Source organism: Silene latifolia, chromosome Y, assembly GCF_048544455.1.
Source record: "Silene latifolia isolate original U9 population chromosome Y, ASM4854445v1, whole genome shotgun sequence".
NCBI classification, from domain to species: Eukaryota; Viridiplantae; Streptophyta; class Magnoliopsida; order Caryophyllales; family Caryophyllaceae; genus Silene; species Silene latifolia.
In genome coordinates, this window is record NC_133538.1 from 87,268,036 (window position 1) to 87,294,583 (window position 26,548).

Sequence of the window (26,548 nt, forward strand, 5' to 3'; positions counted from 1 at the left end):
TGAGACCATAATATGTATGAGAATATCTGGATTTGGTATGTTTATGGTGTGTATCTTTTCGTGAATATTGTCCTCTGGAATATTTTGTGTGTTCCGTCTGATATTATTTTCTGTCCATTCCTCCCCCTACCCGTGTATATGCGGGAGGTATTTATAGTCATTGATTGGCTAGTACCGTGTTTCACCTCGTGTTGGTTTCCAATTCTAACTCATATTCCGTATTTAGCTAGATTGCCAGGCAATTGGTGACAAAAGCAATGTTGATAAATTTCCATCTCTAGCTTAAGTAATTGTTATCTTCTAAACATGTGTGTTGCATGCACACGTTTTATTGTTGGTTGATCTTTATCCACATAGCTTTCCATATCCATATTACTTGTAAGCAAAGTTGTCATATTATACGATTCATTCTCCTACCCGTGTTTGACTTCGAAAGTCCACAAATAATTACTCGTTGACTTTGTAGTGGTATTGGGACAATGACATATTTTCCATATTAACTTATAAAAATGTAGCTTTTGGATTTTATAAAATGGTTAATAATATGAAATGGATCAAAGCGGTTTGAATGGAAATACGGGCTTTTAGGTGTTTTTATGTCATTTTGAATGATTTCTTGGAAAATAAGTGTAAAGAACCGTTAATTATAACATTGTCAATTTTCATTTAGTCATTTAGTTTTAGCCTCATCATCGGGTACCCATAAGGCTAGCAGACAACTTTGAGGTGTCTACAATATCTCAATACTTATCCAACATCCCATGATGTGATTGGATTCATCATAGTCCATTTTCATCCAGAATTGAAAACTCAAATACTTCTTTGTGAAAGATAGTACTAGCTCGTCATTCTCAATGAGTAATGAGTTATAAATTTTACAAGATGATTTCTCCCACTAAATTCCATGTCTTCACATGATAATTTCAAAATCCCACTTAATTCCACACGTTTCGCAATTGTCTACTCAATCGAAACATTTCAAGAATTGAAATACATTTTACTTTGCCAAGTTATTAAGATTAAAACCATATATGTTCCCAGCATATCCTTTCAAAATACCTATTTTGAAAAGGTTTCAGTCTTAAACTTATGGAAAGAGATTTTGATCTCTAACTCATTCATTTTATAATGATGCGTAGCAATGTCATTATTTAAATGTTAAATTCATTTAATACACGTCCTTCTCAAAATACCCTTTTCCGGAAGGAGGTTTAACCATTTCATTTTCATAATGAGGTTAAGTAATGACACTAGCGTGGTTAACAATTAACTTAGCTCTTTTAGATATCAACATATCATTCTTTGCAACTTTTAGTTATAAATCTCATTTATTTTCAAGGATGCAACTTTGTTTCATTTAGGCTCTTAAGTAAATATCAATGTTGAAACTCTTGGTCAAATGTTGTTCATAAACTAGCCAAATCTCTTGTTAAGTGTTTTCTTTAGTCATTTTATTCCAAAACTTTCTTTTGGTCTCCTCGTGTAGTTATCTTAAGAACATATTCTTTTGATTACTTCACTTGGTCTCTTTTGTCATGTAGATCTCATCTATTCGAGACCATAGATCTCATTTATTCATGTATACTTTTTATTTAGGTATACAAATCATTCTTTCTTTCGTAGATCTCATTTACTCAAGTATACAAATTATCCTTGTATTCTTTGTGTCTTCATTTTTCTCCCACTCTATCTTTAGAATAAATACACTAGATATTCAAAGATAGTTTATGAGACATAAATAATGATTTTGAAGTATAAGGAGGAGTATCTCATGGATTGACTAATAGTTTTAGATTTGATTAGTGTACTTGGTGATTGACATTCCTTTAGGAGAGTTCATTATCTCAACATTACTTTATAATTGATCATACACAAGCCTTAAGCTTGTGGAAATATAATGAATCCCATCATTATAGTTGTCTATTAGATCACTTTAAGTGGATGATCATATGTTTCTATGTGCAAGCATATAAAGACGAATTTTTAGAACAAGGAAATACGATAAAAGGGGTGACTTGGGTTGCAAACCAAGCCCGCAAAATCTAAAATACAACAATTGTTTAGAAAGGATCAACCATTTCCATGTCGAACACGGAAATCAAAATAGTTCTAAAAATCCGAAACATAACTTAAATAAGACAATAATAAAAAAAAAGCCAAGCTTCATTGGAAGCTACTCCTAGCTCCTTGATGATTTCTCAAGCTTGCTTTTCCTTTCCCTTGTCTTTGCTTGGAGGAGGCCTTATTTACGTTAAAAAGGGGATACATTATCACAAATTTATATCAAAATACCATAGTTGAATTAGAAACATAAAAGAAAGGATAGTCATTTACCTACTGGAGTGATTTTTCCAACATTGATGTCACCAAGATACTTGGAACAATTCCTCTTCCAATGTCCAACACCATTACAATAATGGCATTTGTCAAGAGGACCCTTCTTAGTTTTGGAAGTGCTAGCTTAAAAAGTCTTAGCCTTGGTGGACATGGGAGCTTGCCTCTTACCCTTTTTCCCATTCTTCTTGAACTTCCCCTTACTCTTGGTGCTTATGTTAAGCACATCCTTAGGTGGGTTAACATTTAACCCCATGTCTCTTTCGGCTTGCACCAGTAACTTGTGCAACTCTTCAAGAGGCACGTCCTTGTCTTGCATGTTAAAATTCACCCGGAATTGAACATATGCTTTGACTTTGGATAAGGAGTGTAGAATCCTATCTACAATGAGTTCTTTGGGGATTTCAACTTTTTGAATCTTCAAAGTCTCGACTAGCTCAAACAATTTGAGCACGTGAGGGCTAACCTCTTGGCCCTCCTTGAAATCGAGATCAAATAATGTCGAGGCCGCCTCATATTGGACAATCCTCGGAGTTTGTGAAAACATTGTCACAAGCTTGGAATAGATTTCATTAGCGGTGCCCATTTTCAAGGCTCTCCTTTGGAGATCCACCTCCATCGCAAAAATCAACACATTTTTCATTGCGGCGGACTCTTTGTGGTAAGCCTCATATGCTTCCCTAGTGGCGGCACTCGACCTAGCATTAGGTTCGGGTGGCGAGGCCTCGGTGAGGTAACGAAGATTGTCGTCACCTTGGGCGGATAATTTGAGTTGGGCATCCCAATCCGAGAAATTTGACCCATTCTTTTCAAGTTTACAACGATTCATGAAGGATCGGAGCCATGAAGCATTAGTGAGAGGTGTGGCGTTGGTGTTTGGTGCGGCCATTTGTTATGAGAAATTAAAGTGGTCTACAAAACAAAAATAGAAGGAATAAAACATTTGTTGTTTTTAATATCATACTTGTAAATAAATTAACAAGATATAAGCATTTATATAGTGACCTCTACCCAACTATTATAAATGATTCCAAGACCCAAATTCATATTAACTTCGGCACGGTGTGACCGATGAAACCCTTATCAATATAACTCGGTGGATTAACTCTTTAATCGATTCTAATTTTAGAAATCTTAGTCGATAAAATTACATTAACATTTATCTTAAGCCCGAAACACATGCAACTACGGTTACGAATACTTCCGTTGAGCTCAATCCAAATTTCGAATAAATGTGTCCATGATCCAAAACCACATTAATTTGGGCACGGTGTGGCCGATAAATCCCTCATCAACACTTCGGTGGATAGACATTTATCACCCACTTCCACTACGTAACAAGGTTTGTACCCCGGTGTGGCCGAGTGCACTCCCTCACGAAATAGGTTTTCATGATTTCTACTTTTTGGTAAGGCTAAGTCTCAATTGTTTGTTTTAGCGAGAGGTCATGTCAATTTATTATCTATCACGTTTTAAGTGAACTAAAGTGGTGAACTACGATAATTGTAATTGACACGGTCGATAAACTCGATAAAAAATGACAATGCATGTTTTAGTTATGGCGATTGAGCGATGCATGCAACATATAAATAAAATGCAAAGCATAAAAATAAAATCCTAGTATGGCCTTCCTAAAATAGTAAATCTAATAAACTATTAAAAATTCGGAAACCAACTCCTTTGGTCCCTAGAACTTCGGTCTTGTCACGCATCTCGAGGTAACACCGTCTTCATGGAAACTCCAGGAAATTACAAAGTAATAAATAAAATTATAAATGAATTAAATAATTTCCTATTATACATTTGTAAATAAAATAAATATATTAAATTACAAAACGGTGATACGAGATCATAATAAATTACAACCGAATCGATATTCCCATACATTTCGGATAATATCAATTAAAATTAAGGCCATACTAAGTAAAATTATATAATTCAAAATTACATAAAAATAAAATTATGACAATCATAAATAAAATGCAGCATTATAATATGTATTAACATGCCCAATTTTATGCTAAATCGCCTTTAAGAAGCCAATATCGTATATTAATCGGTTTTTACGGATTTGCGTGATTTAACCTTTTATAATCACAATAATTACATAAATTCATATTTATGTACACGTTAATTACCCTAACCTTCTTAGGACTCAAAATTAGTCTCCACTAACATATTGACAATAATTAACTTATATTTCTTAAAATTGTTCAAAAATGGACTCAAAATTATAATATTATGTCATAAACTTCAAATAAATCATAAAAATTTCAAATAAATTTGAAATTTGAAATTTAAACTCATGAACATTCTGGAAAAATACCATGACACTCATAATGTTCAAAACTTAGGTTAAAAATTTCGAAATTTATCAAGAAAAACAATGTTGCGGTTTATCCGATTTATCAATTATTACCATAAGAATATGAGAAAATTATTTTTCTTAACTTTTCACTTTTAGATGTGAAATATGTGATAAAATGCAACATGTGACATTTTTCCTTAGTCGTGAAGTATGTTTTAGCAATTTTTACTAATTAAAGTCACTATTTATGTGATTTTTCATCAAAAATTCATAAATCATGCATAAAGACTTCATTATAGCCAAATATTTTACACAAATCTTGTAACATTTCATGTGACAACATACTAAAGTTCTATTACCAGATTTGAAATATAACTCATATTAACCTATTTTCTCATTTAAATATGAGTTTATCTTGAAAAATCCATATTTCGAGAATAATAACTCATATTATTATGAAAATTTACAGGCCATCAGTAGATAATATATGTGAAAACATTTCCAAAAACCACTGGAAAAATCGAAGTTTAGCTATTTTTAGTCCAAAAATAACATTTTAATCATAAAAATCACATTTTAATGCCATTATTAATAAAAATGAACAATAAAATCCATAAATAAACCAAAATATCCTAAAAACATTTTAAGATCATAAACTTTAACATGCATAGTAAATTTCGTGATATATCATAATAAACACAAATTTATAAGTTTTATTTGTTAATCGTATAACTCGGAGAAACAATAACCGATTTGCATGCAAACAACCTAAGGCTCATGATACCGCTTGTTATAAATTATTAATCTCATATTACGACATATTCATATATGTGATAATATATTTAGTCATAAAATAAATTGTGATCTTATGCATGCAAACATAATTACAAAAAGGGAAGAAATTGTCATTCTTACTATGAAAGTTTCGGATTTTGGGCACAAGTAAGATCTTCTTCTTACTTGTTCTTGAGCTTTCCTTATATGGAAGAACAAAGATTCAAGCTTAGAATCTCTCCCAAAGATGTATACCCAAGATAACCTCTTAAATGACTAATATTATTATTACTCGAACAATACTAATTTTAATAAAAATTGACCCAAAATATTGTTTTGGTCTCTTGCTTTTTCGGTCAAGAGAAGAGGGGAGAAGGAGTAATTTTCTCTCTAAAAATCTATATGTTTTTAGATGTTAAGAAAAATGAATGATAATACACACACATTATGTTGTAGTGTATATTAGAAAAAATATAGAGCAAAAGCCCTTGGCCTTGCTCTAGGAAAACCGGGTATAGGGGGGGTGTCAAGGGCCAATGCATGACCAAGATGCTCTTCACAAAAGCAACTAGGTTTGCATGGCTAGAATGTGTAGTAATCATTTTGTTTCCACTTAAATAATTAACACAAATTAAACATTACACTCCCTCCATTTTTTTCGGCACTTATATAAAATGGGAAGTCCATTTTATATTTTGTCATTTGTCAATTTGTCACATGTCACAAATTCCATGACATTATGTGTATAAAATGTATTTTTAACAATTAAAAATCAACATATTAATAAAATATGTCACTTATAAAATTAACCTAGTAATTCATAATTACTTGTACCAAAAAAATGTTTCCGAATTATAAACTACAACATTCTGTGTTTATAATAATTTATTCATTCCGTTTTAATTATTTCCGTAAACAAAAATTTCATCTAATTAATAAACCAATTCTATTACTTAGACCGTATCTTATTTATGTTAGAAATCTATATCTCATTAATTAACATATTCATATATGTGATGATATAATTTAGTCATAAAATTAAATACAAATCTTATGCATGCAAACTAAAATAGATAAGTGAAGAAATCGTTTTCCTTACTATAAATTTCGGATTAAAAGGGCACCAACAAGATCTCCTTCTTGTTAGTTCTTTAGCATTCCAAATAATGGATGAACAAAGATTCAAGTATAGAATCTCTCCCAAAAGTGAATACCCAAGGAAACCTCTCAATAACAAATATTATTATGATCTAGTAATAATAAAAGTCTAACTTAAAAATGTCACAAAATATTAATTTGTCTCTCTACTATTTCGGTGGAGAGGAGGAATTATTTGGAGTTTATTTCTCTAGAATTTACACAAATTGTAGAGATCATGCATTTTTCTTACACTAGAAAAATTATGATAAGAGTGAATGAATAATTGTAGAGGAAACACTCTCTATTATTCATGGTGAAACCGGTTGGAGGGAGTATATGTGCCCAATGCATGGGCGAGATTCTCTACCCAAGAAAATGATAGGCATGCAAGGCTAGTAGTTAGCTTTTATGATTGTGTTTTCCACTTAAAACAATTTACACAATTTTTCCACTAACTCCTTTCAATATTTCGGTACATGTCTATAAAATGGGAGGTCCATTTTATTTTGTCATTTGTCAATTTTGTCACATGTAACATGTTACATGACATGTCACAATGTAATGTATTTTTAACATATTAAAAATCAACATACTCATAAAATACGCCATTTACAAAATCGACTAGTAGTTCGTAATTACTTGTACCAAAATGGTTTGTTAATTATAAATCACAACATCTTGTATTTATAATAAATCATTCATTTAATCTCAATTCAATATCAATTGTTTCGTAAACAATAATTTCATCCAAGTAATAAAACAATTCGATTACTTAGAACGTATCTAATTTAATCGAATTACAATAAGACACGTTAACTTTACTCACAAAATCATCCGTCCATTTTAAGCAATTTAATTAACCCGTATCGGCATACGATTAATTAAATAATCAATTAAGAGTATTTCCCTATAGGTATGACCTAAGGGGATCAACTGATCACCACCGTCGCACGACAGTAATGTCAAACTCTAGTCAGCCAATCATTACCGATATGTGTGGACCAGTTGACTGTATAATATTTACATCCCACATGTATTCTTAAAATGAGACTTAAATATGTGATCATCATGATCGACAGTTGTGATCGTATTATTGTCGGAGGACACATATTCCAACAATCTCCCACTTGTCCTCGACAAGTGTGCGTCACCAATTCTCTTGTCCTATTACTATCTGCCACTCAATGCAAGCTGTCTTTCAGGTCGTACTTGCAAGTGATCATATCGAGAGTAGTTTCCTCAATTTGGAGAATAACTGATTGACCCGAGTTTATCTACCATAGATACCGTCCGAGCGTGGCCACGCATTTCCAGTTCATTACTCCTCGAGTGGCCCTGAGATATTGTTATAACCCTGACAAGGGGTGGACAATTCCTATCGCACTTATTCGCTTCGACTAGCCACAACCATCATAACCCAAAATATGCCCATTTGACCCCATTTACGAAGGTCGTAGTAACACAAATCAAAGTTAATCTGAAACTGTGCCATCTTAGGCGAACAGTCTTTAGTCAAAAGAATCGACTCATTAGAATACTATAGTAGCTCTCGCCATGACCAGGCTATATAAAATTTCCAGAACTCTATAAGCGGTCATAAGGCCCGACAAGGTGTTCTTAACAGCCTGCCTATGTGATCGACTAGTCATTCTCATATGACTCCATGGCACTTGAACTTGCCATTAATCGCATCACACTCTTGTCACTTCGAGACGTCACCCCATATAAGTGACTATGGGCGAATAAAATGTTAATCCGAGTTCACTTTAACGGGGTTCAATATTGTCTCTACAACCCGTTTGGATGTAACAAAGTATAAAAGGAGTTTTCTGATTTAAAAACTCGAACGATAAATGTGATTATCACATGAGTAGTCAATACTTGATTACTACTTCATATTCTATAATCCAGTTTGTTCTTGAATATAGTTGTTCATCTCAATTCAATTGAAATGACATGACTCATCATGTTAAGCCTATGAGAAGGCTTTGGTTAATAGGTTTTATCAACTTCTTGTACCTCACTCAACCTTACTACATACTCGTTTTCCTTTGAATACATTTGCATTACAAAACATTCTGAGTACGTGTCGAGATCAAATCAAGACATAGGCCCTCTAGCCTTAGAATAACTCCCACTGTTTTCACAGTGTGCGGGACTCATCCTTCTTGCACATCTCATGATTGCAAGTGTACTCAATTTCCGTTGTAAATATTCTCATTGTTCTTTATTGCCTAGAACGATTCTAGAAAATCTAGTTCTTAAATAACATAGCCACAATGATATCTTTAACCTTCCTAATGTGTTTTGATTATGGTTTTGTCGGAAACCATGCGCAATCTCAATTGTCAATTGTCACTTGTGTAACACCCTTACACAAAATTGCATCAAAAACACTTTGCATTACATCCTTAATGCTTCTGCAAACACTTAAGGGTAATCTTTATGGCTTACTTGGTAACTATTACTTAAATTCGATTTGAAACAATTCATCATACTCAAAGTATATGAAGTGTTATTCATCATTTCCTATTTAATTGATTCGGCAGCGGAAGCAAATGGAGTTAATCAAATGTGTTCATTTTAATTGAACTAGTCATGAATCTTATCAACACAAGACTTCTTATTTGACGCTAATATTATGTGGATTTATCTCCACAAATCCGGATATTAAGATGTATTATAATACTCCAAAAGTCTTAAATCATTCCCAATGATCAATATGTCATCCACATATAAGACTAATTAAAATTTCCGTAACTCCCACTAAACCTCATGTATAAACACAACTTCGAGAAAAGTGTTATTAACATGATCAAGACAGTGATTCCAACTTATTGATGTCCTACTTAAGACCCTCTCTTAATTTGCACATTATCTCAGGATTGCAATGTAACACCCTAGATATTTAAGAACATTGTTGACCGTTAATGTTGACCAAACAGACCTTAGGGATGAATGGGTGAGGGATCAGACTCGTTTCATGAGGTTTATAGGATTACTTGCTCGACCTAGCTGAGGCTACTCGGCCGAGTATCACCCATACTCGACCGAGTAGAGCCTACTCGGCCGAGTACTCTTATACTCGACCGAGTATGGCTGCTGTCGACACGTTAATATAAACGCAAGTTCGCGAGATTCATTTCATTTTCTCATTTCTTCGACAGTTCCTCTTTCTCTAACCCTAGCCTATCTCTACCCTATCACCCCACATCTTCACACTTTAATGAAATTAGCCTAAACCTCTACCATGGGAATGACGGGATTCGCCGAGAAAGGATGACGGAAGGGGTGGTCGTCTATGTCACCATCGATGCGTAATGTAGGTAAGTTCCTGCTTTGTGTTCTTTTGAGTGATTCTTTGAGTATAGTTGCGTAATAGAAGATGGTTATCATTGTTAGGATGCTTATTGGAGTCGTGCGTGGCTGTAATTGGAAGTCTTGCATGCTTTGCGATGAGGTAGGGTTTCCCTACTCAGTTCACTGTTAATTGATTTAAGATTGTGATTGTATTGTGTATGATTGTCATCTGCTGATCATCGGAGTATTGGTGTAGTGGTGATGGTGGTGTTGTTGTGGTGTTGTGACAGTAAGGGGTCAAAAGTGTTGTGATGGTAGTGGAGTTACTTGCGGGAGTGACTTCACACCCTAGTTCGCCCTCCGTGGAACCCGCCACGGGAGGGGATGTGCACATTAAGGGACAGGGAGTATTAGTCACTCGTTGATGAGCTGGACTAGGTGGGATGGGCTGCGGTCACCCACTGGCGGCGAGAATTACCTGTTGCGATGGGTAATCTGGCAGGGCTAGACCCTTCGGGGTGTAGTCGGTTACTGTGCAAGGTCATGAGACTGGGATAGAGGATGATCAGTTGTTTATATTGTTATTCTGTCTTACATTTGATTAGTCAGTACTGACCCCGTTGTTGTTGTTTTGTGAAACCTGCGGTGATCCATTCGGGGATGGTGAGCAGTTATCTTAGCAGGTATCGTTGATTGTGGCTGCTAGGATTGGAGGGATCGAGTCATCACGCTACCGGTTTAGAGAGTCAGTGTTATGAGTGTTATGGTTGTACCTTATTATAAAGACATTGTATTGAGTTGTTTTGTATAAGACATTTTAATAATATAAGATTGTTGTTTGTTGTCTAATTTGATCTACTTCCTCGGGAAACCGAGATGGTAACACCGTCATACACTGGGATGGTCCTTGGTAAGGCATCCTGGTGTACGGGGGTGTTACATGCAAGAATCTAAAAAACTCAAGACATGTATTGAATACATTCCTTCTAATTGAAGAAGTGGGTTTTAGATTCACTTGCTATATGTATATCATCATAATGAAACACAATCCCTAAGAAGATCCAAATAGACTTAAGCATTTCAACTAGTGCAAAAACCTCTGCTACCAATCAAGCTTTGAAATCTCTCTTTAATAGTGCAAAACCCATTGTCACTAATCAAGCCTTTTATTTCGGATTTTCATGGTTCTAAGCCTTGTATTGAGTTGTGACTTAAACATTCTCATGTAAGTCGTATGTTCATTACTTTCCAGAAGTAATTAACTTGAATCAAACAATTTCTTTGTAAGTTGTAAGCTCTTTACTTTCCTAAAAGTAACATGAATTCATCATCATCTTCAACAAGTGACGACTTTAACCTCCTAGGTTTTGAAGAAACAACGTCTTACACAAAACGTACAAAACGTCTCATGTAGCCAAGAAAGAGCAGTTTCTCGCGACATAACATTCTTTTGTGGCTCTTGAATAATTTCTCCCACTCTGTCTTCTAGAAATAAACTTGTATTCTAGAAAGACAGCTTCACAAGCCGCAAACTCGTTGTACTCGTGATTATAGTAAGGAAAAATGAGCATTTGTTTCTTTGTGAAAACTTACAAACATGGTACCCTACCATTTCATATCTCATATGATTCATTTTAGATTTAGTGGAAAAATAATTTAGACAAAATGATAAAATCCCCAAAAGGATCAAGTAACTCAAAGTAACTTGATCGAAGTCCAAACCATATCGAATAGCGTTTGATTTCTTTATCCAACCACACATTATCCCATAATGTGTGCTAAGAGAGATTAATTTGTGATACTATATCACATTTCATTTGGCTTGAATCAAGGTCTTCACTTGATAATCCCATCACGACTAAATCGTGATTCCTTGAACTCTTTGAACTTCTTCAAAGATTTCTCTATTTACCTCATTAAGTGAACACATTAGCGTCAACTTAAATCGTTGGTAAAATAAAATGATCAACCTATTTTGGATCCATGATTTACAACCTCGATCTCCTTTTCAACCAAAAGGCACGAGACATCTTGCTTTGAATAGAAGATACTCATATACCATAAGATCTAATGGTTTCAAGAGTACTCGATAACTCTTTGCGTTCATCATTCTAGAATTTAAGGTTCAATCTTGGGTTACCAATTTGAGTCTTGCGTCATCTACATGATATATCATTCTAGTTTGGTTTAGAATATAATCACCTTGATAATGGGCTAGCCATACATCAAATCATGGTGTATAGGGTCACAAAAGTGAAACCTCTTTTGTATCTTAACAAGTTTATATTCTTATTTAGAGTTTATGCACTTAATAGTCATAATTAACTACAACTATAAACCCAAAAACTAGATTGAGTACAAAATAACTCTATCTCTCGACATTATTTCACTAGTAGAAAAAGTCTCATTGACATCGCTTATTTTACCCTATTTACATCGCTTTTGTTGCGATGTTTCTGGGGGCGACGTATTTAGTATTTTTATCTAAACATCGGTTTCAGAACCGATGTAAATATTATAAAATTAACATCGATTATGGGTAAAAAGCGATGTTAATAGTGTTTAAATATCATCGGTTTTGGTCTAAAACCGATGTAAATAGTATATTATTAACATCGGTTATAGGTGAAAAGCGATGTTAATAGTGTCTCAATTACATCGGTTTTGGTTTAAAACCGATGTAAATAATATATTATTAACATCGGTTATAGGTGAAAAGCGATGTTAATAGTGTCTCAATTACATCGGTTTTTGTTTGAAACCGATGTAATGTAAATGACATTCTTATATATACTACACGATTCTACATCGTTTTGTCTGAAACTGATGTATGAAACTGATGTAGCATGATTCAGAATGACGATTTTACTCTTAAGCTATTTGTGAATTTTTACACTGTTAGGGGCCTGCAAAATGAATCAATATAAACATAACAACCCTGCATCTCATTCCTTCTAACAATTTTAAACACAACTACAGATTTATTATACCAAAAAAAATATCATAGCGTATACAATTCCGTCCATTCAAAATAATTTAAAATGTACACTACAAGCTTCTACGACGCAAAATGTGTATTTTCAATTACAATTTCTAGAAATCTAAATCATACATACTCTAGACGTTCTTTTCACAATAAAGCGACCAAAGCTCTCGAACCTCGTTCATTTGTTCAATTGTCATTTGCGAACCTGAAACACACTACATACAAGAACAAGGATTATTAGGCCACACTTAGAAAATACGAACAATATCTACACATAGACATTCTATACGAACAATATCTATACATAAAAATTCAAACAGTTCGAGACAATAGATCAAGCTACCTTTACTATGTCGTCCTCTGATGATGCGTAACGTACAGTAATATCATACATCCACTTCATAACATAATAACCGCACTCATAACTCTACGGCTGGTGAGGGCACTACATTTATACAAAATCAAGAGTAAGTAGACAGCCAACAAGGACAATCAGGTTGCTTTTGCTCGAGCACTAGATTTATACAAAATCTAGGGTAAGTAGACAGCTGACAAGGACATACAAATATATGTCCTTAATATTCAGTTGTCAAAACCTTGAACCTTTCCTTATTTTATAAGGAACATACCCACAAAATAATAACCAAGTCTCACATGTGCCCATAAATAAGGAACATACCCTAATATAACTATAAAGGCTCCTTAACATTGCCATCATCATATAATTATAAAGACTCCTTACCAATCAATACAAATAAGAAAATGGTAGTAAAGGTAGCTTAAGACTAGTTCATACCAAAGGCAATTCTAGCACAATTCATATCAAAGGCAGCTATACTCGGCGTAATTGAATTTTTAACGAAAACAGCTACATACCTCAATCATTTTTATTTGGAGTTCATTTTTTTTTTTGACATATCACGTATTCCAGCCCTAAAAGAATACATTTTCCAAGCCCTGAAATTGAATACATGAAAAGTAATCATATTATCGATCATTCATACATATAATTTAATGTTGTTAGGTGATAGGTGAATATAAAATTTGAAAAAAAAAGACAAAAAAAGGGAGTTAATAAGTAACCGGTTACCCTAGTCTATTATAAGACGAAATGGTTAATAGTTTGGTTTATTCTGGAATAAAATAAAGAGAGTATTTTGAGAAGCTCACCCATAGTTTGGAGTATTCTTATTAAATAATCTTAAAAATTAACTATCATTTAACGAGAAACTGAAATTGAATAAAGATATACATACCTTCAAGTGGCAATTAAGTAGCTTTGTAAGGTCGAAATAGAGAATTTTGGTGGAGAGAAAGCATGTAAATAAGGATGATTTTAACCTTTATTAAAAATTATTCAAAATAAAAGTGATAACTAAAAAAAACATAAGAAAACAGAACACTAGACAAGTTACAAAAACTAATTGACATCATTAGGGACAAAAGTCCAAACATCCTAAAAATGACAAGATCAGGTGAACAAATTTGCACAAATATTTTAAAAGATTTCTTTATACCCTTATTTTCCATCAAGGAGCCATTAATACAGTCAAGGGAACATCAGAGGAAGGCCAGAGATATGGTCTTAAGAATCAAACAAAAGAAAAAAAAAAAAAGAAGCAGAAGTAAGATTTCTATGATAATTGAAGTGGAAGAAACTTATGCTGTGTTGTTTAGTTTCCTCTCTGCCCCTTTCCTATTTTGATTGATCTTTTCATTAATATAAGTCACTAACTGGCTATAAATAACCTCCCCCTTTATGATGTTACTTATATGCGAGTGAAGTAGCTTTAGAATTATAAATAAGGACGAGCTGTAACGGAAGGCATAACACCGTTACAACTTAGAAGCATCGAGTATATGACAAGTCTGACAACTAGAAAAAAAATAGTGGTTCACTAAAAGAACACAAAAGTATTTTAATTTTTACTTGATGAAAATGAAACACTTGCTGCTTCGTTTTAACACAAAAGAACACAAAAGAATTTTAATTTTAACGATCTCAGCTTTCTCATTTCATTGGTACAATGGCGCGGAACCCTGCCTTATGCTCGTTGAGTTATCCTTATGACAATTCAATAAACCATAGCAATATAGCATCATTCTTAAATATAAAACTTGCCTAAGACGACGAGGAGTGTGAAGGAAAGATTTAATCCTGCACTTCCAACATTAACAAAGAGCTACTCGCGATTTTTTTTTTGTTTCTCAAAATAATGCTTCATAATAAATAAATTATCAAAATGGGGCTTGGATAAAAGAATTTATCTTTTCTACGTAGGCTTAGTTTTTTCTTTCAACTTCAGTTCAAAAACGCTCAGCGGCTATAAGCTATGAATCTAGTAGTTTCTTTGTTATTAAGAATTCTTTGAAAAAAAGAACATGTCCGAAATTGAACCTCATTTTGATAGTTTATTTGTTGTTGAGTATTACTTTGAAAAAAAAAAATCGCTATTTGCAGTAAAATATCATTGTCATTCATACGAATGCACAATTTTTGACACTAGAAAAACTGCGCATGATTCCCCAGCAACACTTCCACCTAGAATAGGAGATTGTTCGACTCTAAAACAAGTGCTTTTCCCCCCATTATAACCGCAAAATACCATATAGTTGGATATTTGACGACCACACTGAAAAAAATCGCTATTCACAGTGCAATATGTTTTCATTCATAAGAATGCACAGTTTTTGGCACTACAAAAACTGCACATGATTTCCCAGCAACACACTTCCATCTAGAATATAGGATATGGGATAATATCTCTAAAATAGGTGCTTTATTTATCCCGCATTGTAACCTCAAAACACCATATATTTGGATATTTGACGACCACTCTGAAAATAGAATCTATACCTGGTTTTCTTGCCGGTATTTTAAGATATTAATACAGGAATAGGAAACAAATAACATACCAATTGCTACAGAAAACAGAAAACATGCCAAATAGAGATTATCTGATATAGTCTCATATATGAGACCACCCCATTTACCATATAACTAAAGCAAGTCTTGATAAATATTTGGTAATTTGGGCAAATCTCATATCTGAGATTGTCTCACACAAGACTCATGAAATAGTAATGTACCCTTGGATGCTACTCTTGCCTCTTATACTGTAAACACTTGCCCTGCTACAATAGTTCTTGATCCTTTGAAAGATCTTTAGCATCAATTGAAGGTGTTCTTATTTCACCCCTTCTGCTGCATGTCAAACTGTCAAACTTGTGAGATCGGACGTTTCAAGATTATGAAATCTGGAATCTACTAGTAAACGAAGAGGGAATTAAAAGCATTATTCAACTTTAAGCCACGAATAGAATCAAACCTTACTCCATGGTATTTTCCAATTTTTATTCCAGTCACAAAACAGTACTTAACCACAGATTCAATGGACATCAATTGACCCTGCTAATTTGAGTTTTACTGTCCTAATTGCATGGATTGTTCGGCAGACTCAAGCAACTGTATCTGTAGCAACTATCAAGTTTGTTAAAGCAACTATCAAGTTTGTTAAAGCTCTTAATATTACTAGCAAGTTACTTAAGCTAATCACCGTATCTGTAATCACCACTGAACAATTGTTGAATACAACAGTGGTGATACGAATCTTAATCAAGTTATGAACTTGCAGGGGAAAATAACAAATAGGACAGCTGGTGTTATGACTGTTCTGTCAATGAACTTGCACGAAATTGATGAATGGAACAGTCTCTGGACTGTTTATTTAGTTTTGAACAGAAATACTTCACAAACAAGATAAAACGAAATAAAAAGGATATTTGGGTTGAAGATCCGCCTAGATCTCGAACCAATGTTTATCTAAGTCAAAGACCCATTTAACTTGAGACACTGATTTGACGTACGTATACGTAATTCAAATTTCGTCTAAAACTAAACAAGGCAAGAGGCAAAAGTGGACCGGTGAGTTTCTGTCGGTCGATCTTATTTTGGCTTAGTTAGATTACAATCTGCTATATATACATGTTTAAGGTTCCTAACTGATGGTGCAAGGCAAAAAGATTGCAATTCAGAAAAAGTAAATAAAAATATTGATAGCTAAGAATAGGAAATCAGTTTTCTCCTCGATTATTTTTGCTACACCTCCCTTTGAGATGTCTTGGAAGTTCATTAGAGCCGAATGGTGCTATTATTCTCGCTATCTATACATTAATCACAATTTGGTCTGACACTGTTTTGGAAAATCCAGGTTAGAACTATCATACACTCAAGATTCTTTAAAAGTCGATTTTGCTTACGAAACTCAGGAATGACTGTTACTAATGAACTCTAGAGCTTTTCATCAATATGCATCACTACCCCCCCCCCCCCCCCCCCTTGAGCAACTAATTTAATCAATCAATTGGATAGGCACAAGATTATACTGGCGACTTGTACTAGTAATCAAACGTAAAGCTGCATATCTTATCTGACTTGTAAAAACACCAGAACCGTTAACAAATTGGCGGGGATGAACATTAAAAACGAGCATCAATCCCAAAATAAACAGAACTAGTTTCACACGGCAACAACAAGAAGTATATAGTCAGCAACAATAAGGGAATGAATTCTAACAATCGGAAATTGTTGTTTTCATCAGCTGTAGCATAAGACGGTGTTAATTGTAGCATAAGACGTTATTACTCCGTAACAATTAACAGCAGTGCCAGAGCCCTAAATCGGTATATTGAATTCTAAAAATCGCAAATAACTTCAGATTGCTTTCACATATTACACAAGTGACCAAATAGTTGACACATATAATTGACTACAGCATATGTAATTGCAAAATAATTGGAGAAACAATAAGAAAAATTTGGATACAGGCATACCTGATTAATAGATCATACGGGGTCAAAGCAAGAAATTGATTGAGGGGTTGGCAGGTGTGCGTGACGACAGGTAGATAGGGATTGTGGTGGCCGGATAAAGAGGAGGCGACGACGGAGCGTTGGTTTGTGTATGTGGGAACTGGGAAGCAAAGGGTTTTCGTGGGTGAAGGGTTTTGAGTTGCGTGGGAATTATGGGGGTAACTGAAAGGTCGGTCAGATACTATTACGTGTTTGTCGCGTGAAGGACTCGTTTTAGTGACATCGGTTTCAACCGATGTATTTTAAAGACCCTTAAAATAATTGTTAACAGTTATGACCTCGGTTTTAAGAAAACTGATGTAATGCCAATATATTAACATCGGTTATCATATAACCGATGTTAATATAATATAAATAACATCATTTTGATTTTTAAACCGATGTTAATAACTCCATTATGAACGATTACATCGTTTTTATTAAGAAATGATGTAACTAAGGCGATGTCAATAGGACTTTTTGTACTAGTGTTTGATGCTAGTCGTCATATTATAATCATCTTATGTATCAAGTACAATGATGAAAACCACCACTGGTTTCTAATATTGACGAAGTAGTACTAGCAAAATTTATGTCAATCAAATAAATAAAGAACTAACTCTTATTAGATGTCCCACAACTAACTTGCTTATTCTTTAACAACTTGGGGTAGTTTCTTTTCTAGTATCCAACATTTAAGACAATGGAAACTTTATTGGTCGGGATTGATAGGTTTAGTATTGTTATTCTCAATAACGTTACTTTTAACATTACCTTGTATCAATTCCATTCTAATTTTACTTCTTCAAAACCTTATCCTTTTCTTAACGGTTTAAGAGAATGCTTCCACTCATTTCAAAGAGTCTTTGCTTTGAGAAGCAAAATTATATTCATGAAGACTACTCTTCATTCGTTTGTTTAGTCTTAAAACTTTCATTGAAGAGGTTGCGGTATTTTGGTCTATTACGATTTCCTACAAATCTAATTACCAAAATAATTTTTATGAAAAAACAATCCATTGTAAGTAGATGTGTTAGTCAAGAATCAAAAACCTGTTTGATAATGAATAACTTTTATCTATACTCTTCAAGAGAGATCCTTAGCAATGGTTCATATGAGGTTTTTAGAAGAAAATTCATATTTTTCTTTAGTTACGATGTTTTAATGGAGATTTGAATTAAAATCGAAATGATATCGAATATGAATTGTGGTAAAGAAATAGAACAATATAATAACGGAATAATGAAAACAAAACATTTATCTTTATAATAATACTTGTAAATAACAAATAAAGCATTTACATAGTGACCTCTACCCAACTATGATAAATGATTCCAAGATCCAAATTCATATTAACTTGGGGCACGGTGTGCCGAAATACCCTTTATTAATATAACTCGGTGGATTAACTCTTTAATCGATTCTACTTTTAGAACTCTTGGTCGATAAAATTACATTAATATTTATCTTTAGCCCGAAACACATCCGGAAATCGTCGTGAATACTTTCGTTGAGTTCAACCCAAATTTCGAATAAATGTGTCCATGATCCAAACTCATATCAACTTAGGGCACGGTTTGCCGAAATACCATTCATTAACATAAATTCGGTGGATAGACATTTATCACCCACTTCCCGTACGTAACAAGGTTTGTACCCCGGTGTGGCCGAGTGCACTCCCTCATGAAATAGGTTTTCATGGTTTCTACTTTTTGGTAAGGCTAAGTCTCAATTGTCTATTTAGCGAGAGGTCATGTCAATTTATTATCTATCACGTTTTAAGTGAACTAAAGCGGTGAACTACGATAATTGTAATTGACATGGTCGATAACTCGATAAAATGATAATCCATGTTTTAGTTATGGCGATTTAGCGATGCATGCAACATATAAATAAAATGCAAAGCATAAATAAAATCCTAGTATGGCCTTCCTAAAATAGAAAATCTAATTAACTATTACATATTCGGAAACCAACTCCATTGGTCCCTTGAACTTCGGTTTTGGCACGCATCTCGAGGTAACACCGTCTCTATGTATCGTCTTCCTTGAGTGACACCGTCTTCAAGGAACTCCGAAATAAATAAATTACATAACAAATTACATAATTTCCTATTATACATTTGTAATTAAAAAAAAATAAATCTATTAAATTACAAAACGGTGATACGAGATCACAATAAATTACAACCGAATCGATATTCCCATACATTTTGGGTAATACCAATTAAAAACTAAGGCCATACTAAGTAAAATTACATAATTTAAAAAATTACATAAAATTAGATTATGACAATCATAAATAAAATGCAGCATTATAATATGTATGAACATGCCCAATTTTATGCTAAATCGCCTTTAAGGAGCCAATATCGTATATTTTTTTTGGTGAAATGTAAGAAATCTCATTAAGCACAAAGACTAAGACAAGCTAAATAATTAGGTTTTATAGGATCAAACTACATGAAAATTATACAGTGATAAGTGCATTGATCCAATTCAACTCTTGCTCATAATTCTTAACATTCAGTTTCACCCTTGCATGAACCTGCATCAATCTGAGTATTTGAGTAGTCAATGTAGCAGGTTTCAGTAGAACACCGTCTGTTCTGGCACTGTTGCGTTGTTGCCATATTGAATAGTACACTGCCATGAATGCAAGTGTACAGACATTCTTCTTATAAGCCGGCCAATTCCTTCTCCCTATCCAAACTATACCATTCCCAGTTGGAACTGGTATTTGCAGGGATAAACATATAGCCTCCAACACCATTTTAGTATACCTGCAATCTTGAAAGAGATGACTGAAATCCTCCTTCCCATTGTCACAGATGCAGCACTGGTCATTAACAGTAACACCATGCCTAAACAGTTTTTCTTTGACATTCGAGCCTTCCCGAGCATAAGCCAACGAAGAAGCGTGCTTAGGTACCATCCAGCTCTTCCAAATTAACCTTGCCCATCCAACCTGTTGATTTTTCTGCCTTAGCCATTCATAACCTGAACTAACTGTGTAACCTCTCATGTCTGCAAGCCAACACCCATTGCTGTACCCAGCAGAGAACACATCTCTAACTGAGCAAATGGTCTTCCAGTTTCCACCCATGTGAGTCCTAGGATTGTGATTAACCCACTCACTGCCTTTCATATAAATTTCGTGCACCCATTTAACCCACAAACTGTCAGGCTTGCTATATATCCACCATACCAACTTCCCCATTGTAGCTGTGTTCCAAGTAAAGCTATTTTTAAGTCCAAGTCCACCCTCCTTTTTAGGGGAACAAACCTGGTCCCAATTAACCAAGGGGGTTCTCACATATATACAAGATCCATCCCAAAGATAGTTCCTACAAATGCTATCAATCTTCCTCAGAACTCCTTTAGGAATTAAGAAAATGCTAGTCCAGTAGGTGTAGAGAGAGGTAAGCACAGCTTGAACCATCACCAACCTTCCTGCATAAGATAATTTTCTAGCACCAAAGGATCTAATCCTGTCCACAATTTTATCAACTAATATTTGACAGTCCTTCTTCCCCATTTTTCCTGCAACAATTGGAATGCCAAGATACTTAGAAGGAATGTTACCCTCAACACAACCAGAAGCACTAATGATATGATCCCTATCAGTCTTTGGGACTCCATTAAAGTAAATATTTGATTTGAGCTTGTTCATATGCAAACCAGAAGATTGTGAAAAGGTGGCAAAAGATCTCAACAGCACCATTACAGACTGAGTATCCCCTCTGGAGAATAACAACAAGTCGTCTGCAAACATAAGATGACTTAATTGCAGTCTTCCACACAAAGGGTGGAACCTAAACTTCATGTTGGCAGTTGTAAAGTGCAGAATTATAGAGAAATATTCCATGGCAATTGTAAACAAAAGGGGAGATAAGGGATCCCCTTGTCTCAATCCCTTCTTCCCTTTGAAAAACCCAAAATGCTCACCATTCAGAACAAGTGAGTATGAAGCAGTAGTGATGCACTCCATAATCATTAGCACCAAATGAGGAGGAAAATTAAAAGCAGTTAGCATCTGTTGAATGAAGCTCCAATTAACTGAGTCATATGCTTTTTTGAGATCTACTTTGATGAGACATCTGGGAGATACAGAAGCTCTCTTGTATAACCTGATGAGATCTTGGCACACTAAGATATTCTCAATAATGTTCCTTCCTTTAATAAAGCCACCTTGATTGGGACTGATAATGTTGGGAAGGACAGTAGCCAACCTTGCACACAACAATTTAGAGATGACCTTATATATCACATTACAGCATGAAATGGGTCTAAACTGTGTGACATTCTCAGACATTTCAACTTTAGGAAGAAGAGAAACAATAGTATGGTTAGCTTGCTTTAAGAGCTTACCATTTTTAAAGAAATCTTTAACCACAGTGCAAACATCCTCTCCCACTATACTCCAGGCTGTCTTATAAAAACCACTAGAGTACCCATCTGGCCTAGGTGCTTTATGGTCAGGAATGGAGAAGACATCAGTTTTTATCTCCAAGTCAGATACAGGTGCCAACATGATATCCCAATGTTCAGCAGTACATACAGGGCCTTTTTGCACTACCTGAACATTAACCTGCTTCACAGAATCCTCCGTACCCAGTAAACCTTGATAGAATCTCAAGAAAGCTTGCTGAATCTGGCCAGGTTCAGTCCACACACCCTGATCATCAGCAACTTTGAAAATTTTGTTTCTAGCTTGTCTCCCTTTAATGCAACTGTGGAAATAACTAGAATTTGAGTCCCCTTCTTTCAACCAATTTGCCTTTGATTTCTGAAGCAAGAAACTATCACAAGCTTTCTGAAGCTCCTGAAAATCTTTAGCAGCTTGCCTCTCAATGTCCATAAGATCAACATTACTATGATCCCTTCTCAACTGATCCTGAACATATTCAAGATGCTTGCGAGCTCTCATAGCATTATTCTCAACATCCTCAAAAAGAGCACTATTCAATTCCTTCAAGGGTTTCTTAAGCATTTTCAATCTCCTCACAAAACAAAACATGGGAGTACCATAGACAGGACAGTCCCAAACCTTACTAACACATGGGAGAAAATCATCCACCCCACTCCACATATTAAAAAATTTGAAGCTCTTATTGGTATCCTGTATAATACAAGGAGTATGGTCAAAGTAGCCTTCCACATGGAAGTGGGCAGCATAATCAGGCTTCTTCATAACCCACTCATGATTGACTAAGGCCCTATCCAACCTGCTATAAACTCTAGTATTGGTTTCGTGCTTGTTATTCCAAGTAAAATAAGATCCAGTAGCAGGCATATCGTATATTAATTGGGTTTTACGGATTTGCGTGATTGAACCTTTTAAAATCACAATAATTTACATAAAATCATATTTATGCACAAGTTAATTACCCTAACCAACTTAGGACTCAAAATTAGTCTCCACTAACATTTGACAATAATTAACTTATATTTCTTAAAATTTGTTCATTAATGGACTCAAAATTACAATAAAAAGCCATAAACTCCAAATAAATCACAAAAATTTCAAATAAATTCAAAATTTAAAATTTAAACTCATGAACATTCTAGAAAAATACCATGACACTCATAATGTCCAAAAACTTAGGTTAAAATTTTGAAAATTTATCGGGAAAAACAATGTTGCGGTTTATCGGATTTATCAAATATAATCATAAAAACATGAGAAAAATTATATTTATCAACTTTTCAATTTTAGATCTGAAATAGGTAATAAAATTCAACATGTGACGTTTTTCCTTAGTCATGAAGTATGTTTTAGCAATTATTCACTAATTAAAGTCACTATTTATGCTATTTTTCATCAAAAATTCATAAATCATGCATAAAGACTTCATAATAGCCTATTATTTTACACACATCTTGTAAAATTGCATGTGACAACATACTAAATTTATATGACCAGATTCGAAATTTATCTCATATTAACCTATTTTCATTTAAATTCGATTTTTATCATGAAAAATCCATATTTTGAGCATAAAAACTCCAAACATTCTGAAAATTTACAGGTTATCTAAAAATAATATATGTGAAAACATATCCAAAAACCACTTTAACATTCGAAGTTTAGTTAATTTTAGTCCGAAAATGACATTTTTATCATAAAATCACATTTTTAATGCCATTATTATATAAAATGAACAATAAAAATCCATAAATTAACCAAAATATCCTAAATACATTTTAGGATTAGAAAATTTAATATGCAAAATTGATTTCGTGATTAATCATAATAAACATAAATTTATAAGTTTTATATGTTAATCGTATAACTCGGAAAAACTATAACCGATTTGCATGCAAACAACCTAAGGCTCATGATACCGCTTGTTAGAAATCTATATCTCATTAATTAACATATTCATATATGTGATGATATAATTTAGTCATAAAATTAAACACAAACCTTATGCATGCAAACTTAAATAGATAAGTGAAGAAATCGTTTTCCTTACTATAAATTTCGGATTAAAAGGGCACCAACAAAATCTCCTGCTTGTTAGTTCTTGAGCATTTCAAATAATGGATGAACAAAGATTCAAGTATAGAATCTCTCCCAAAAGTGAATACCCAAGGAAACCTCTCAATAACAAATATTATTATGATCTAGTAATAATAAAAGTCTAACTTAAAAATGACACAAAATATTAATTTGTCTCTCTACTATTTCGGTGGAGAGGAGGAATTATTTGGAGTTTATTTCTCTAGAATTTACAGAAATTGTAGAGAGCATGCATTTTTCTTACACTAGAAAAATTATGATAAGAGTGAATGAATAATTGTAGAGGAAACACTCTCTATTTTTCATGGTGAAACCGGTTGGAGGGAGTACATGTGCCCAATGCATGGGCAAGATTTTCTATCCAAGAAAATGATAGGCATGCAAGGCTAGTAGTTAGCTTTTATGATTGTGTTTTCCCCTTAAAACAATTTACACAATTTTTCCACTAACTCCCTTCAATATTTCGGTACATGTCTATAAAATGGGAGGTCCATTTTATTTTGTCATTTGTCAATTTTGTCACATGTAACATGTTACATGACATGTCACAACGTAATGTATTTTTAACCTATTAAAAATCAACATACTCATAAAATACGTCATTTACAAAATCGACTAGTAATTCGTAATTACTTGTACCAAAATGGTTTGTCAATTATAAATCACAATATCTTGTATTTATAATAAATCATTCATTCAATCTCAATTCAATATCAATTGTTTCGTAAAACAATAATTTTATCCAAGTAATAAAACAATTCGATTACATAGACCATATCTAATTTAATCGAATTACAATAAGACACGTTAACTTTACTCACAAAATCATCCGTCAATTTTAAGCAATTTAATTAACCCGTATCGGCATACGATTATTTAAATAATCAATTAAGAGTATTTCCCTATAGGTATGACCTAAGGGGATCAACTGATCACCACCGTCGCACGACAGTAATGTCAAACTCTAGTCAGCCAATCATTACCGATATGTGTGGACCAGTTGACTGTAAAATATTTACATCCCATATGTATTCTTAAAATGAGACTTAAACATGTGATCATCATGATCGACAGTTGTGATCGCATTATTGTCGGAGGACACATATTCCAACAATTTAATCAAATTACAATGAGACACGTAAATATTACTTCCAAAACCGTCCGTCAATTTTAAGTAATTTAATTAACCCGTATCGTTATACGGTCAATTAAATAATCAATTAAGAGTGTTACCCTTTAGGTATGACCTAAGGGGATCAACTGATCACCACCGTCGCACGACAGTAATGTCAAACTCTAATTAGCCAATCATTACCGATATGTGTGGACCAGTTGACTGTAAAATATCACTTCCCACATGTATTCTTAAAATGAGACTTAAACATGTGATCATCATGATCGACAGTTGTGATCGCATTATTGTCGGATGACACATGTTCCAACATTTCCAACCTTCTACATACTCAAAATCACCCATTTGCATCACTTTAACCTTTGGAGGTCCCAAAATCCGTGAGCTCCATTTTGTCTTTTGGGTTAGATTTTTGCCTCCTAGCTTCACTACATTGCTTCTAGTGTTCTAGTAAGGCATTTTCAAGGTTGTTTGGCTCTTATTTGTGGAGATTTGAAGCATTCTTGAGTAGTGATACTTGGTGGATTTCAAGACTACAACAATGAGTTTTTGGGACAAGAGTAAGACAACTACTAGTAAGGGGTCAAAGAGGAGAAAATGAAGTAATTCTAATGCTCCACCGTAGTTCCAAATGCAAGAAGAAGAGCTAGTGCCGGAGGTAGAGCAACTTGATGATTTCCCGGAGGTAGTATTCATCAAAAATGAGCATAGGAGGCGATTTTTGAAACTACTTGGTAAGGAATTCGAGCCTACTCGTTTCATTTGGCGTCAACTTTTGGATAAACTTGGTATTGAAGGACAAACCGAGTCTTTGTTTAGAGGAATGGGTCTTGAGACTTTGTTTAATATGCATGAGGAAACATATCTTAGCCTCACATTGGAATCCTTGTGTAGTCTCAAAGTTTTTGAAGGAGAAAGATATGGGGTGTCTTTGGAATTTAGGTTGTGTAATGAGACCCACCAAATACATTTGGGTACCTTTGGTGAAATTTTTGGACTTGTGATACCTGAGACCGACCTTGAGAAACCCGTGGGGTTCACGGAGTCACACTTGTGGAGAGCGATCACCGGGTTAGAATTAAATGGTTTTAAGAGGTGTCATGCCTTTTACATTCATCATCCGGCTATTAGAGTGTGGCATCACTTTATAGCGGGGACTATCATTGGTAGGAGTTATACAGGATGTGTGAGTCAACTT

At 34.1% G+C, this 26,548-nt stretch overlaps 1 long non-coding RNA gene across 1 annotated transcript; it reads right to left on the minus strand.

The window, feature by feature from the left end:
• Positions 1 to 12,815: 12,815 nt before the first annotated feature.
• LOC141630641 (uncharacterized) lies at positions 12,816 to 17,930 on the minus strand. Its single transcript, XR_012537531.1, has 4 exons — positions 17,676 to 17,930; positions 13,719 to 16,059; positions 13,186 to 13,287; positions 12,816 to 13,057 (listed from the first exon to the last, which is right to left on the minus strand). It is a non-coding gene; the product is annotated as an uncharacterized LOC141630641 (long non-coding RNA).
• Between the last annotated feature and the right edge of the window lie 8,618 nt (positions 17,931 to 26,548).